The sequence below is a fragment of the Chiloscyllium plagiosum genome, unplaced genomic scaffold (assembly GCF_037043375.1).
Source record: "Chiloscyllium plagiosum isolate Xiang-an unplaced genomic scaffold, Cpla_swu_hap1 HiC_scaffold_38, whole genome shotgun sequence".
NCBI classification, from domain to species: domain Eukaryota; kingdom Metazoa; phylum Chordata; class Chondrichthyes; order Orectolobiformes; family Hemiscylliidae; genus Chiloscyllium; species Chiloscyllium plagiosum.
In genome coordinates, this window is record NW_028270176.1 from 44,797,164 (window position 1) to 44,809,514 (window position 12,351).

General features: G+C 45.7%; 1 long non-coding RNA gene across 1 annotated transcript; it reads right to left on the reverse strand.

The window, feature by feature from the left end:
• Positions 1-1,320: 1,320 nt before the first annotated feature.
• LOC148139456 (uncharacterized) lies at positions 1,321-11,442 on the reverse strand. The gene is made up of 3 exons (XR_015753604.1): positions 11,364-11,442; positions 6,983-7,110; positions 1,321-1,470 (listed from the first exon to the last, which is right to left on the reverse strand). It is a non-coding gene; the product is annotated as an uncharacterized LOC148139456 (long non-coding RNA).
• Between the last annotated feature and the right edge of the window lie 909 nt (positions 11,443-12,351).

The window sequence follows — 12,351 nt, forward strand, 5'->3', positions numbered from 1 at the left end:
TGATAGGTATGTCTAACCATGTCTTAAAATACAACATGTCTGGAGTAACTTAATTAATTACTTAGAATGAAGTTAACCATATTGCTATTTCCCGAATGTTAAGGCCGTTATTCACCTGTGGCTTACTGAGGGTAATTTATTATATTGGCTCACAATTTCACTTGTCCCTCTTATTTCTGTTTTCAACCCTTATTTCAGAAGTTGAAAAAATAAATTTGCTGACTTACAACAATTAACTGACAGTCACTAATAACAGTGTATTTATCAACCAGTGACTTTACAGCCTTTCCTGTGATGGCTCTTGCATTTCTTTCAAACTCAGTGCAGGTAGGTCCCAGCAGCAGAAAGTTATCTCTGTGACTCCCAGGTGTGTGTAATCTTCCAGCTCCCACTGCACTCTGCTCCCTCACAGGGTCACCATCTCGGTGACTCCCAGGTACGTGTAATCCTCCAGCTCCCACTGCACTCTGCTCCCTCACAGGGTCACCATCTCGGTGACTCCCAGGTACATGTCCTCCTCCAGCTCCAACTGCACTCTGCTCCCTCACAGGGTCACCGTCTCTGTAACTTCCAGGTACATGTCCTCCTCCAGCTCCAATTCCACTCTGCTCCCTCACAGCGTCACCGTCTCTGTAACTCCCAGGTGCATGTAGTACTCCAGCTTGTACTCCACTCTGCTCCCTCACAGCGTCACCGTCTCTGTAACTCCCAGGTGCATGTCGTACTCCAGCTTGTACTCCACTCTGCTCCCTCACAGCGTCACCGTCTCTGTAACTTCCAGGTGCATGTCGTACTCCAGCTTGTACTCCACTCTGCTCCCTCACAGCGTCACCGTCTCTGTAACTCCCAGGTGCATGTCGTACTCCAGCTTGTATTCCACTCTGCTCCCTCACAGCGTCACCGTCTCTGTAACTCCCAGGTGCATGTAGTACTCCGGCTCCCACTGCACTCTGCTCCCTCACAGCGTCACCGTCTCTGTGACTCCCAGGTACATGTAATCCTCCGGCTCCCACTGCACTCTGCTCCCTCACAGGGTCACCGCCTCTGTGACTCCCAGGTACGTGTAATACTCCAGCTCCACCTCCATTCCGCTCCGTCACAAGGTCACCATCTCTGTGACTCCTAGGCACGGTAAGGCCTTGATCCTCAGTGCTGATTTATATCCTCCCACGTTGCTGCCTCTGTAACTCCCAGGTATGTTAGCCTCATGCTCCTGCTCCAAGTTGCTCCCTCACATGGTCACTTCCTCTGTGACTCGGTGCTGATTTCGAGCCTCCTGCTTTGCTGCTTCTCTAACTCCAAGTCCCAGCCGGCCTCGATCCTCGCTGCTGATTTATATTCACCCGCTCTGTGCTGATCTCTCTCAGGTTCTCTCCCTTTGTGACTCCCAGGTAATGGTAGGCCTCAAGCCTCAGCTGAGATTTATAACATCGCATTCTGCTCTGCTCTCTTACAGGATCGCTGTTGTGCCTGGAAGACAGTGGGAAAGAGGAGGATTAGACAGAGCAGAGGGTTTTACAGTGATTGAGCGAGCTATATGGGATGGAACAAGTTATCTGGGGAGCTAGGCAGACCTGCAGCAACTAAAGAAGCTTACTGGAAGATACTGTGAGAGTTTCAGACACTGAAAAAGGCAAAGGAAATAGAGAGATGGTGGCGTGTTCATGACGGAGCTTTTTCTGAACTGGTTACGGTGATGTGTAGACTTCAATAAAAGGAAATTGACATCCAGCAAATGTTGTCTGGTCCTAGAGACTTGGATGGAGACTTGGATGTGACAGACTTGCATGTGACAGAGTGAGAAGACTTGCAGTAACTGGGGGGAACATAAACCTTTGGGGCACTGGTGGTTTTCAAGGACCCTCAGAACATGAGGAGATGCAGAGAATGGGGGCATTCCAAATAGTGGAATTGTAGGGGCTGGAAGTCCTGAGATGTATAAGGAGGAAGAAAAGCGCCAATTTAACACATACAACCATTATAATTATAGACATTTAGGAAGGGAACCTGTGCTGTCATTGATTACAGTTAGATGGAGAGTAACAGAAACTGAAGGAGTTACAATTTTAAAAAGGGAGAGATTTTTGGTGATCAGAAGTTTAAACAAGAATAAAGAAATTTTAGTGATCTCTAGCACAGATGGGAATGGAGGAGGTGAGATATTGTGAGGAACTGTCAGATGTATATGGCGGGGAGGATGTCAGATATGAAAGGGAGAGCTGCATTATCTGTATGCAGTTACAGACATGAGGAGTGTTGTAGTGCCTGCTGGAGGGTACACAGATAACAACAGCAGTGGCTCAGGAAGGCAGCTCACCATCACCTTCTCAGGGACAACTCAAACTCAACAATAAATGCTGGGTCAGTCAACAAAGCTCGTGTTCATTAATGAATGAAGGAATAAAAGATCTACAATTAGCACTGAGGTCAGAGCTGAAAATGTGTTGCTGGAAAAGCGCAGCAGGTCAGGCAGCATCCAGGGAACAGGAGAATCGACGTTTCGGGCATAAGCCCTTCTTCAGACCCTTTCGAATAGAGGTCACTCAGGCAGGGTCTTTCAACAGCCCTTCATAAACCTGGAACCACTATACCCTGGAAGGACAGGAGCTCCAGGTACACGGGAACACCAGCATTTCCAAGGTGCCCTCCAAGACACGCACCATCCTCCCAGCACTGTGTCTGTCCCTACACCCAAAGGACTGCAATGGGTCAGGAAGGCAGCTCACCACCACCTTCTCCAGGGAATTACAGATGGGAAGGTAATGGTGAAACTCTGCTGTTTATAGCCAGACTGAAAAATAAATCCAGCAGTGTGTGTGAAATGAAATTTCCATTTCAGAACAACATGCTTAGCATGGGTAGAGGATTTCTTTGATTGGCACAAGCCAGAGAGTGTGAAGAAAGGGGTCTTTTTCACGATGGGAACTGGTGATGAGGGGAGCTCCGCAGGGGTCAGTGTTGGGACTACACTCCACGCGTTATACATTAAGAGTCTGGACAAAGGAAGTGAATGGGTACGAGAAATGGGTTTCCAAAAACAATCCCAGGGATGAAATTTGTGTCATATGCGGAGCAGGTGAAGTCTCTGGGTCTGCACTTGATGAAGTTTCATAGGCAGCGGCAGAATCTCATTCAAACTTACAGAATACTGAGGGGCCTAGATGGTGTGGACGAGGGCAAGATGTTTCCATGAGCAGGAGAGACTAGGGGCCAAGGGCACAGCTTCAGAGTGAAGGGACGACCCTTTTGAATAGAGATGTGGAGTATTTTATTCAGCCAGAGGGTGATGGATCTGTGGAACTCACTACCTCATGGGGCTGTGGGTGCTAAGTGATTCAGAGATAGCTAGGTTTTTGATGAGTAAGGAGATCAAGGGTTACAGGGAGTGAGTGAGAGAACGAGGTTGAGAAACAATTCAACCATAATCGAATAGTGAAATAGACCCGATGGACCGAATGGCCTAATTCTACTCCTATAAATGATGGTCGTATGGACTGCGCTTTTTCCATAGGTTTCTAACTGTGCACTTCGCATTTCTGGCATATTGTTTACCATACATTCCAGCACCTTCCTGATTATTGATGTCACTTCTTGGTTTCAGATCAACTGCAGAAAGCTACATCACAGAGTAACTTGGGAATCCTTGTGTATAAATCTCAGAAAGGTGGTATACAGGGCAAGCAGGACAAAGAGAAGGCAAATGGAATGCTGGCATTGATTCCAAAGGGAATGGAGAATAAAAATAGGGAAGGCTTGTAACAACTATAGAGGACTCCTGTCAGCCCACAGTGAGAATACAGTGAACAGATTTGGTCCCCTATCTGGAGGAAAAATGTCCTTGCATTGGAGGAAGCCCAGAGAAGGTTCACCAGGCTGATCTTCAAAATGGAGGGATATTGATAAGAAGAGATGGAGAAGGTTGAACTTGCAGTCATTAAATTTTAGAAAATGAGGCAAATTTATTGATACAACGAAGATTCGTGTGTTCTTACAGATTCAGTACTGAGACATTGTTTCCCTGAGCAAGGATCTGTAACTGGAGATAAAAGGGAATACAGTTACCAGAGAAACTAACAGAGAAAAGCTGGGTTGTAGAGACTGGAGAATGTTACAGAGCTCGGGTGGTTTGAGATCACTGTTGGTGATTAGATTTCTGATCGGTTGTCGGGCTGAAAGATGTCAAGGAGAGTTACAGGGTTATCAGTCCTGAAGGAGTTACAGAGATCAGGAGGAGTATAGGGACTAGAGATTACTCAGATAGGGGTGGTCGTTGGAGATTCAGGAGATACAGAGACTGGGAGGGTTGTCGGGACTGAAGATTACACAGATATTGGTGGTAGTTGGAACTATAGAATATTTTAGAGAAAGGGACGGTTGGAGGCACTGAAGATTAGACAGATTTGGTGGTATTTGGAGCTACAGAAAGGGAGGTTTGGACGGACTAGAGATTACACAGATTGGGGTGGTAGTTGGAGCTGCAGGAGTTTATAGAGACCGGGAGGATTGTTGGTGCCAGGAATTACACTGAAATGGACAGTAGTTGGAGCTGCAGGAGTGAGTGGGAAAGGGAGGGTGGAAGGGGCTGGATCAGTTCACACAGCCAGGGAGAATTATAGGGATTGGAGGAACCAGAGATACTGAGGGTTGTAGGGTTGCAGGAGTTCAGAGAGATACTGAGGACTGTGAAGGCAGGTTTACAGCATTCTCATCAGTTACACAGAGATGTGGAGTGCTGTTCTGGAGGAGGTGACAAAAATCAACAGGGTTGCAGATACTGAAGATATTACAAAGACAGTGAGCTGTAGCATTTGAGAAGGTTACAGCAACAGGATGCATTGAGGAGTTGGAGGCTGCTAGAGGTGTTAAACATGCTGTAGGAGATCAATAACCTTACATTGATCAGGAGGATTGGAAGCTCTGGAGATAAAGAATTAGAATTGCAGTAACTGAAGAATATCACAGAGATGAGGAGTAACATATGAGTTAGAGGAGTTATACCATGAGATGAGCTGTATTCATTGGAGTCAGGGAAGATACAGGGAGATCTGAAGGGACCACAGGTGATCAAAAGGACAGTGAGGCTTCTCAGTATAGGATTGGGGTAGCTTACGCAGACAGGGAGTATTTTATGGAATGGTGCTATTTACAGAGACTATGAAGTTTGATGGAATTGAGGGACGAACAGAGATATGGAAGGCTGTAGTTAATGGATTCATTTGTTGATGTCAGATGCTGAGGTTCTGGAAATTATATGGACCGGAAAGCTGGACAATCTGTCAGAGCTTACAGAGACAGGAACAGCAATAGAACCTGGAGAGACTAACACAGATAAGGAGTATTGCAGACACTGGAGGAGGTTTCTGCTTTAGGGATAGTTGAAGGGGAATGTAACGTTTACACAGATAGGGGTGTAAGAGCTGAAGAAGGTTATGGAGATGATTAGATTGATGGGGAGACTGGAGGAGCTTACATTGACAGGGCGGGTGATAGCGACAGGAGGATGTTACATAGATAGCCAGTCTTGTAGAAACTGATCGGGAGAGTCACAAGCATTGGAGTTGGTTCCACAGATCGGGGGTGTTACAGGGACATGAGAGGATTACGCAGATAGGGAGGATTGTAGGATGTTCACATTTTCAGAGTGTTTCAGGACTGAAAAGGGTAACACAGTGAAGGAGGGATGTTGGAGCTGTGGGAGTTCACACAGACTTGGAGGTTTGAAGGGTTTGGGGCTGTTTATGGATAGAGGGATATATTCAGGGACTATAATATGGAACGCAGAGGGAGAGTTTATATTAGAAACCCTACAGCATGGGAACAGGTACTTCGGCCCAACAAGTCCACACCGACCCACCAAAGAGTAACCCACCCAGACCCACTTCTCTCTGACAATGCACCTAACACTATGGGCAACTTAGAATAGCCAATTCACCTGACCTGCACATCTTTGGAGTGTCAGAGGAAAGCCACACAGACACGGGGACAATGTGCAAACTCCACACAGACAGTCACTCAACGCTGGAATCGAACCTGGGTCCCTGGCGCTGTGAGGCAGTATTACTCACCACTGAGCCACCGTGCTGCCCCAAATTGCAGATTTACACAGAGACAATGTTTGAGGTGCTGGGAGGACTATACGGAGTGGAGGAGCAAACAGAGATGTGCAGTGTTGTTGTGGCTTGAAAAGTGTCTGGAGGTGTTTATGCAGATAAGGTACTCAGTAAGGTTGGGAGCAGGTTACTGAGATCATGTGGTGCTATAGGCCAGTCGGCAGGAGTGTTATAGGGCCTGCAGAAGGTTACAGTGATATTATGTTCTCTTGGGGCTTGAGGAAGGTACACAGGAGGGTATTTTGGTCCAGGCTGGAGGAGTGCACAGAACCGGGGGCACGTAGGTATTGTGCAAGACTACAGAAATAGGAATTATTGTACTGAGTGCAGGATGAGATTATTGAGATTGGGCATGTTATCAACACTGGAGCAATTTACACACAGGGAGAGTCGTCAGCATCGGAGTAGGTTTCAAATATACCGCGGGAATATGGGGGGGGGGGGTGTGGAGGTTACAGAAGCAGGAAATTTTCTGGGAATTACAAGTATTCCAGACACTGGCACAAATGAGTTGGACCGAAAGGCATGTTTCCTTCCTGTATGACTCTATCACACGACAAGAGACAATGTGTGAATATAGAACAGAAAGATCCCAGGGTTCAATACCATCTCCTTGAGGGAGACCTGCTTTCCCCTCGGTTGTACTGATCCTCACTAAGACAGCACAGGCCTGGATTGATAACTGTCAACTTCTTATACTGACACAGGTAGGCTCAGTACAGCAGAGATGAAAGTAAACAAGAGGGTGGGGATTGAGCCTGGGACCATCATGCTCTGTGTTCGTGCTTCAACACTGTATCTGTGTCATGTCTTCTGGACCAAAGTTCGATGTATTAAATACACTCTGCTCTGTTCACTGTGAGTGATCTTACCTCACTGCAGGATTTACTGAAGGCTCCAGATCTCACTCTCCATCTCTCTGGCTGACCAACTGTCTTCAGTGTGGTGATGGACGAAACAGGAATTGGGAATTCTGCTGAGTCAGGAGCATCCTGAGTACCTACAGGAGACAGAGAAATGAACAGAATGGGAAATCAGACTGATGCAGTGAGGGTTACACATGGACAATGGCACCAAGTCCCACAGAGACCTGGAAAATCCCAGTCTCCATCCCTGGTCTGTGCTGCTGCATCTCCCTGGAGTGGAGAATTCTGTTGGTTCAGGATCTGGAGTAGCTGCAAAAGGTGCAGTCACCGGCATCAATTAAACCCTCACAGTGACACATATCACATGGAGAGAGACTGTGTGATATCACCAGGGTGCAGGAAGTTATCAGGATCAAATCACGGTCAGGAAGAAGGTGCACTGGGATCAGTACTCAGGGATGAGGGAGCTATCAGTGGGCCAGGCAATGGCCTCGTGTGACTCTCACTAGACTGTTCATCCAGAATTTAATGCCGGTAGCAGGGATACCCATCTGACTACTTAATACCCTTTAAGTAAGGAAATCTGCTATCGGCTGCCAGTCTAGACTACATATGAATCCAGACCCAGAGCAATGGGATTGACTCTCAAATGCCCTCTGTAATGGTCTGGCAAGCCACTCAGCTCTAAGGCTGGTCAGAGTGGGCATGCGATGCTGGCCAGCCAGAGACAGCAATATCTCACGAGTGAATTAAAACTAACACTGCTGGCACCAGTGTCCTGGCCAGTCATGTCGGTAGGTTTATGGACAGGCTTTAAACTGACATGGAGGGTGCAGAGAGAGGGTACAGGTGAAAGGAGCTTTCCAAATCCAAAGGGAAAATGTGAAGCCTCGGAACAGCATGGGAATGTGGCTGAAGACAAGCAGAAAGAAACAGGAAGGGACAGAGTTTAACAAAAACTGTACATCAATGAATCAGTTTGTGACAGGACATTGTGGGAAAGAGGAAATTATCATTTTTTTTTGGAATGGGCAAAGTATCTATAATAAGGTAATAGACTTGTGACACAGAGAAAATGAGACCTCGTCACCAGATAGACGTGGTTACAGGTTGAACAAAAGGTGGAACATAAATATTCAACAGTAAACAACCTTACAGGATCTCAGGCAGAATGGAAAAGCAAGATGGGAACCCTGACACTAATGGATAACAAAGGGATTACAGAGAAAGCATTTGGCCACAGAGTATGCAGCTGAATCAGCCTGAATGTAAATTCTGGGTGCTATGTGTCAAAAACATAAGCAGGAGAACAGTTTTTATGCTGCCTTGTAGTATTTCATTGCTCATCCCTGCATTAAACAGGAATTCATTAGAATTTGTAGCAAAGGTGGTGAGATAAATTTTGGAGACTTCAATCTTTGTATAATCTGGGACAGACACATTGGCAAGAGTGATATTTTCCAAGATCCTCCTTGAATGTTTTTGTCAGTGTTTCTTTGAATAACACATTGTGCAAATAGCTAGGATGTAACTATCTCAGATCGACCGTTGGGTGATGAAGCTGAGTGAATGAGTAATATCACACCGAGATCCTCCAAAAAATTACACCGGAATTCAAAGAGATTATGACATTTTAAAGTGACCATAAAGCACACCCGAGCATCAGTAACAAAACCAATTACATGATTTTGAAAGAGAACTGACCAAGGTAAACAAAATGTCAGTCTGTAAATGAACAGTGGAAAACATTTAGACCCAGAGAGTCCTAGAGAGGTACAGCACATAAACATACCCTTCGGTCCAATTTGTCCACGCCACCCAGATATCCTATCGTAATCTCGTCCCATCTACCAGCACTTGGCCCATATCCCACTAAACCCTTTTTATCCATATACCAATCCAGATGCCTTCTGAATTCTGCAATTGTACCAGCCTCCACCACTTCCTCTGGCAGTACATTCCATACATACACCACACTCTGCGTGAAAACGTTGCCCCTAAGGTCCCTTTTAAATCTTTCATCTCTCACCCTAAACTAATGCCCTCCAGCTCTGATCTCCACCACCCCAGGGAAAAGACCTTGTCTGTTTATCCTATCCATGCCCCTCATGATTTTATAAACCTCAAGAATGTCACCCCATAGCCTCTGACGCTCCAGGGAAAACAGTCCCAGTCACTTCAGCCTCTCCCGATAGCTCAAATCCTCCAACCCTGGCAACATCCTAGTAAAACCTTTCTAAACACTTTCAAGTTTCACAACATCCTTCCAATAGGAAAAAGACCAAAAATGCACGCAATATTCCAAAAGTGTCCTAACCAGTGTGCTGTACAGCTGTAATATGACCCCCAATCTCCTATAATCAATGCTATGACCAATAGAGGAAAGCATACCAAACACCGTCTTCACTATCCGCTTACCTGCGACTCTACTTTCAAGGAGTTATGAACTCCAAGGTCTCTTTTTTCAGCAACATTCCCGAGGACCTTCACATTAAGTGTACAAGTCCTGCTCAGATGTGCTTTCCCAAAATGCAGCACCTCACATTTATCGAAATTAAACTCCATCTGTCACTTCTCAGCCCATTTGCATATCTGATCCAGATCCCGTTGTAATCTGAGGTAACCTTCTTCACTACCCACTATATCTCAAATTTTGGCGTCATCTGCAAACTTGTTAACTGTACCTCCTATGTTCATGTCAAAATCATTAATATCATGACAAAACATAGTGATACAAGCACCGATCTTTGTGGCACACCATCATCCTCCAGTGTGATTAGATTAGATTACATTACATTACAGTGTGGAAACAGGCCCTTCGGCCCAACAAGTCCACACCGACCCGCCGAAGCGAAACCCACCCATACCCCTAACCTAACACTATGGGCAATTTAGCATGGTCAACTCACCTGACCTGCACATCTTTGGACTGTGGGAGGAAACCGGAGCACCAGGGGGAAACCGACGCAGACACGGGGAGAACGTGCAAACTCCACACAGTCAATCGCCTGAGGCGGGAATTGAACCCGGGTCTCTGGTGCTGTGAGGCAACAGTGCTAACCACTGTGCCACCATGCTGCCCACAAACGCAGCCCTCCGCCACCACCCTCTGTCTTCTACCTTCGAGCCAATTCTGTATCCAAACAGCCAGTTCTCCCTGTATTCCATGAGATCTAACCTTGCTAAACAATCTCCCATGAGGAACTATTTCAAGCACCTCACTGAAGTCGAGAGAAATCACATCTAATGATTGGCCCTCATCAATCCTTTTTGTTACTTCTTCAAAAGGAGCAATCAATTGCTTGAGACATGATTTCCCACACACAAAGCCATGCTGACTATCCCTAGTCACTCCTTGCCTTTCTAAATACATGTAAATCCTATCTCGTAGGATTCCCTTCAACAATTTATCCACTACTGATGTCAGGCTCACTAGTCTGTAGTTCCCTAGCTTTCCCTTACCACCTTTCTTAAATGGTGGCACCACGTTAGCCAACCTCCAGTCTTTCAGCACCTCACCTGTGATAATCAATGATACAAATTTATCAGCAAAGGGCCCATCAGTAACTTTCCTAGCTTCCCACAGATTCCAAGGTACACCTGCTCAGAGCCTGGGGATTTATGCGCTTTTATGCGTTTCAAGACATCCGGCACCTCCTCCTTTTCGATATGGACGCTTTTCAAGACGTCACCATCTACTTCCCCACATTCTGTATCCTCCATTTTCTTCGCCACAGTAAACACTGAATCAAAATACTTATATAGTATCGCCACCATCTCCTCCGGCTGCACACAAAGGCTGCCTTGCTGATCTTTGAGGGGCCCTATTTTCTCCCTAGTTACCCTCTTGTCGTTTATGTATTTATAAAAACCCTTTGGATTCTCCTGAGCACCATTTGTCAAAGCTATCTCACGTCCCCTTTTTACCCTACTGATTTCCCATTAAGTATACTCCTCCTGCCTTTATATTCTGAGAATTCACGTGATTTCTCGTGTCTATACCTGACAAATGTTTCCTTCTTTTTCTTAACCAAAATCTTCATTCTCTCGTCATCCAGCATACCCTACACCCACCAGCATTTCCTTCCACACTAACAGGAATACTATGTACTGTCTCTGGAAAGCCGATATCTCATTTTTGAAGGCCTCCCAATCTCCAATGATAAAGGTTTCAATCTCTTAAAATTGAATCACCCCAATTCCTGCATCTCACGAAACTGACACTTGAAAATAATAATAATAAAATAGAACATTCTAAACGAAGGCTTTGATGAGGTGAGCTCTGGTCAGTCCTGTCGATCTGGAGGTTACCAGATACACGTAGAGTACCTTCTACTAGAGCAGCACCAGGTCAGTGTCAGGCAAATATATTCACATCTGAACTCACATTTCCCAGCCTGGGAATCTGAAGCTGTGCACAGCCAATTCTGGTAAACATCAGCAAAACTAGGTCATCAAGATCGGCCCAATAGTCTAATAAAAAAAAGAAATGAATCATTCAGACTAAAATATCCTTCAGGTTCCACATTGCAGTCACGGTTCCATCCTGCATGTTATATGAATCCCGCTCCCTCTAACCTCCTGCAGGATCTCCGTCCCTTCCTACATTTGTACCATCCTCCAGGTTCTGCAGCTCTTCCTACCTCCGTAACATGACCCGGACTCTACAACTCTTTCTTCCTCTGCAATGTTCCACAGAAGGGTACTAGATGATGGTGGGGCTTACAGAGTTAGGGAGGAATATCAGGATTGGAGGATTTTGCAGTTATTAGTAATATTAAAGTGGCTAAAATTGGCTTTGGTAGTTTTGAGCGTTCATGTCAATAAAGGAGCTTACGGAGCTTAGGAGGATTGTAGGGGCGGGAAGACGTTTCACAGTTTATGAGTTTTGTGGGGACTGGAGGAAGATACCAAAATAGGGAGGGTTTAAGATTGAATGATTCTGCTGAAAACCTCTACTGGGTTAAAGGCAGGATTCTTCGTAGTTTGGAGAAACAGAAGAACCTTGGGGTCCACGTCCATAGATCCTTCAAAGATGCCAGCCAAGTTGATAGGGATGGTACGAAGGCGTGTGATGTGTTAGCTTTCATTAGCCAAGGGATTGAGTTTAAGACCTGTGAGGTTATGCTGCAGCTCCATACAGCCCTAGTTAGTCCACACTTGGAATATTGTGTTATGTTCCGGTCGCCTCATTATAGGAAAGATATGGAAGCTTTGAAGAGGGTGCAGAGATTTGTAAGGATGTTTTCTGGATTGGAGGGCAGGCCTAATGAAAAAATGTTGGGGAAGCTAGGGTTTTTCTCATTGGAATGAAAAAGGATGTGAGCTGTCTTGATCGAGGTGTACGAGATGATAAGAGACGTACGAGATGATGA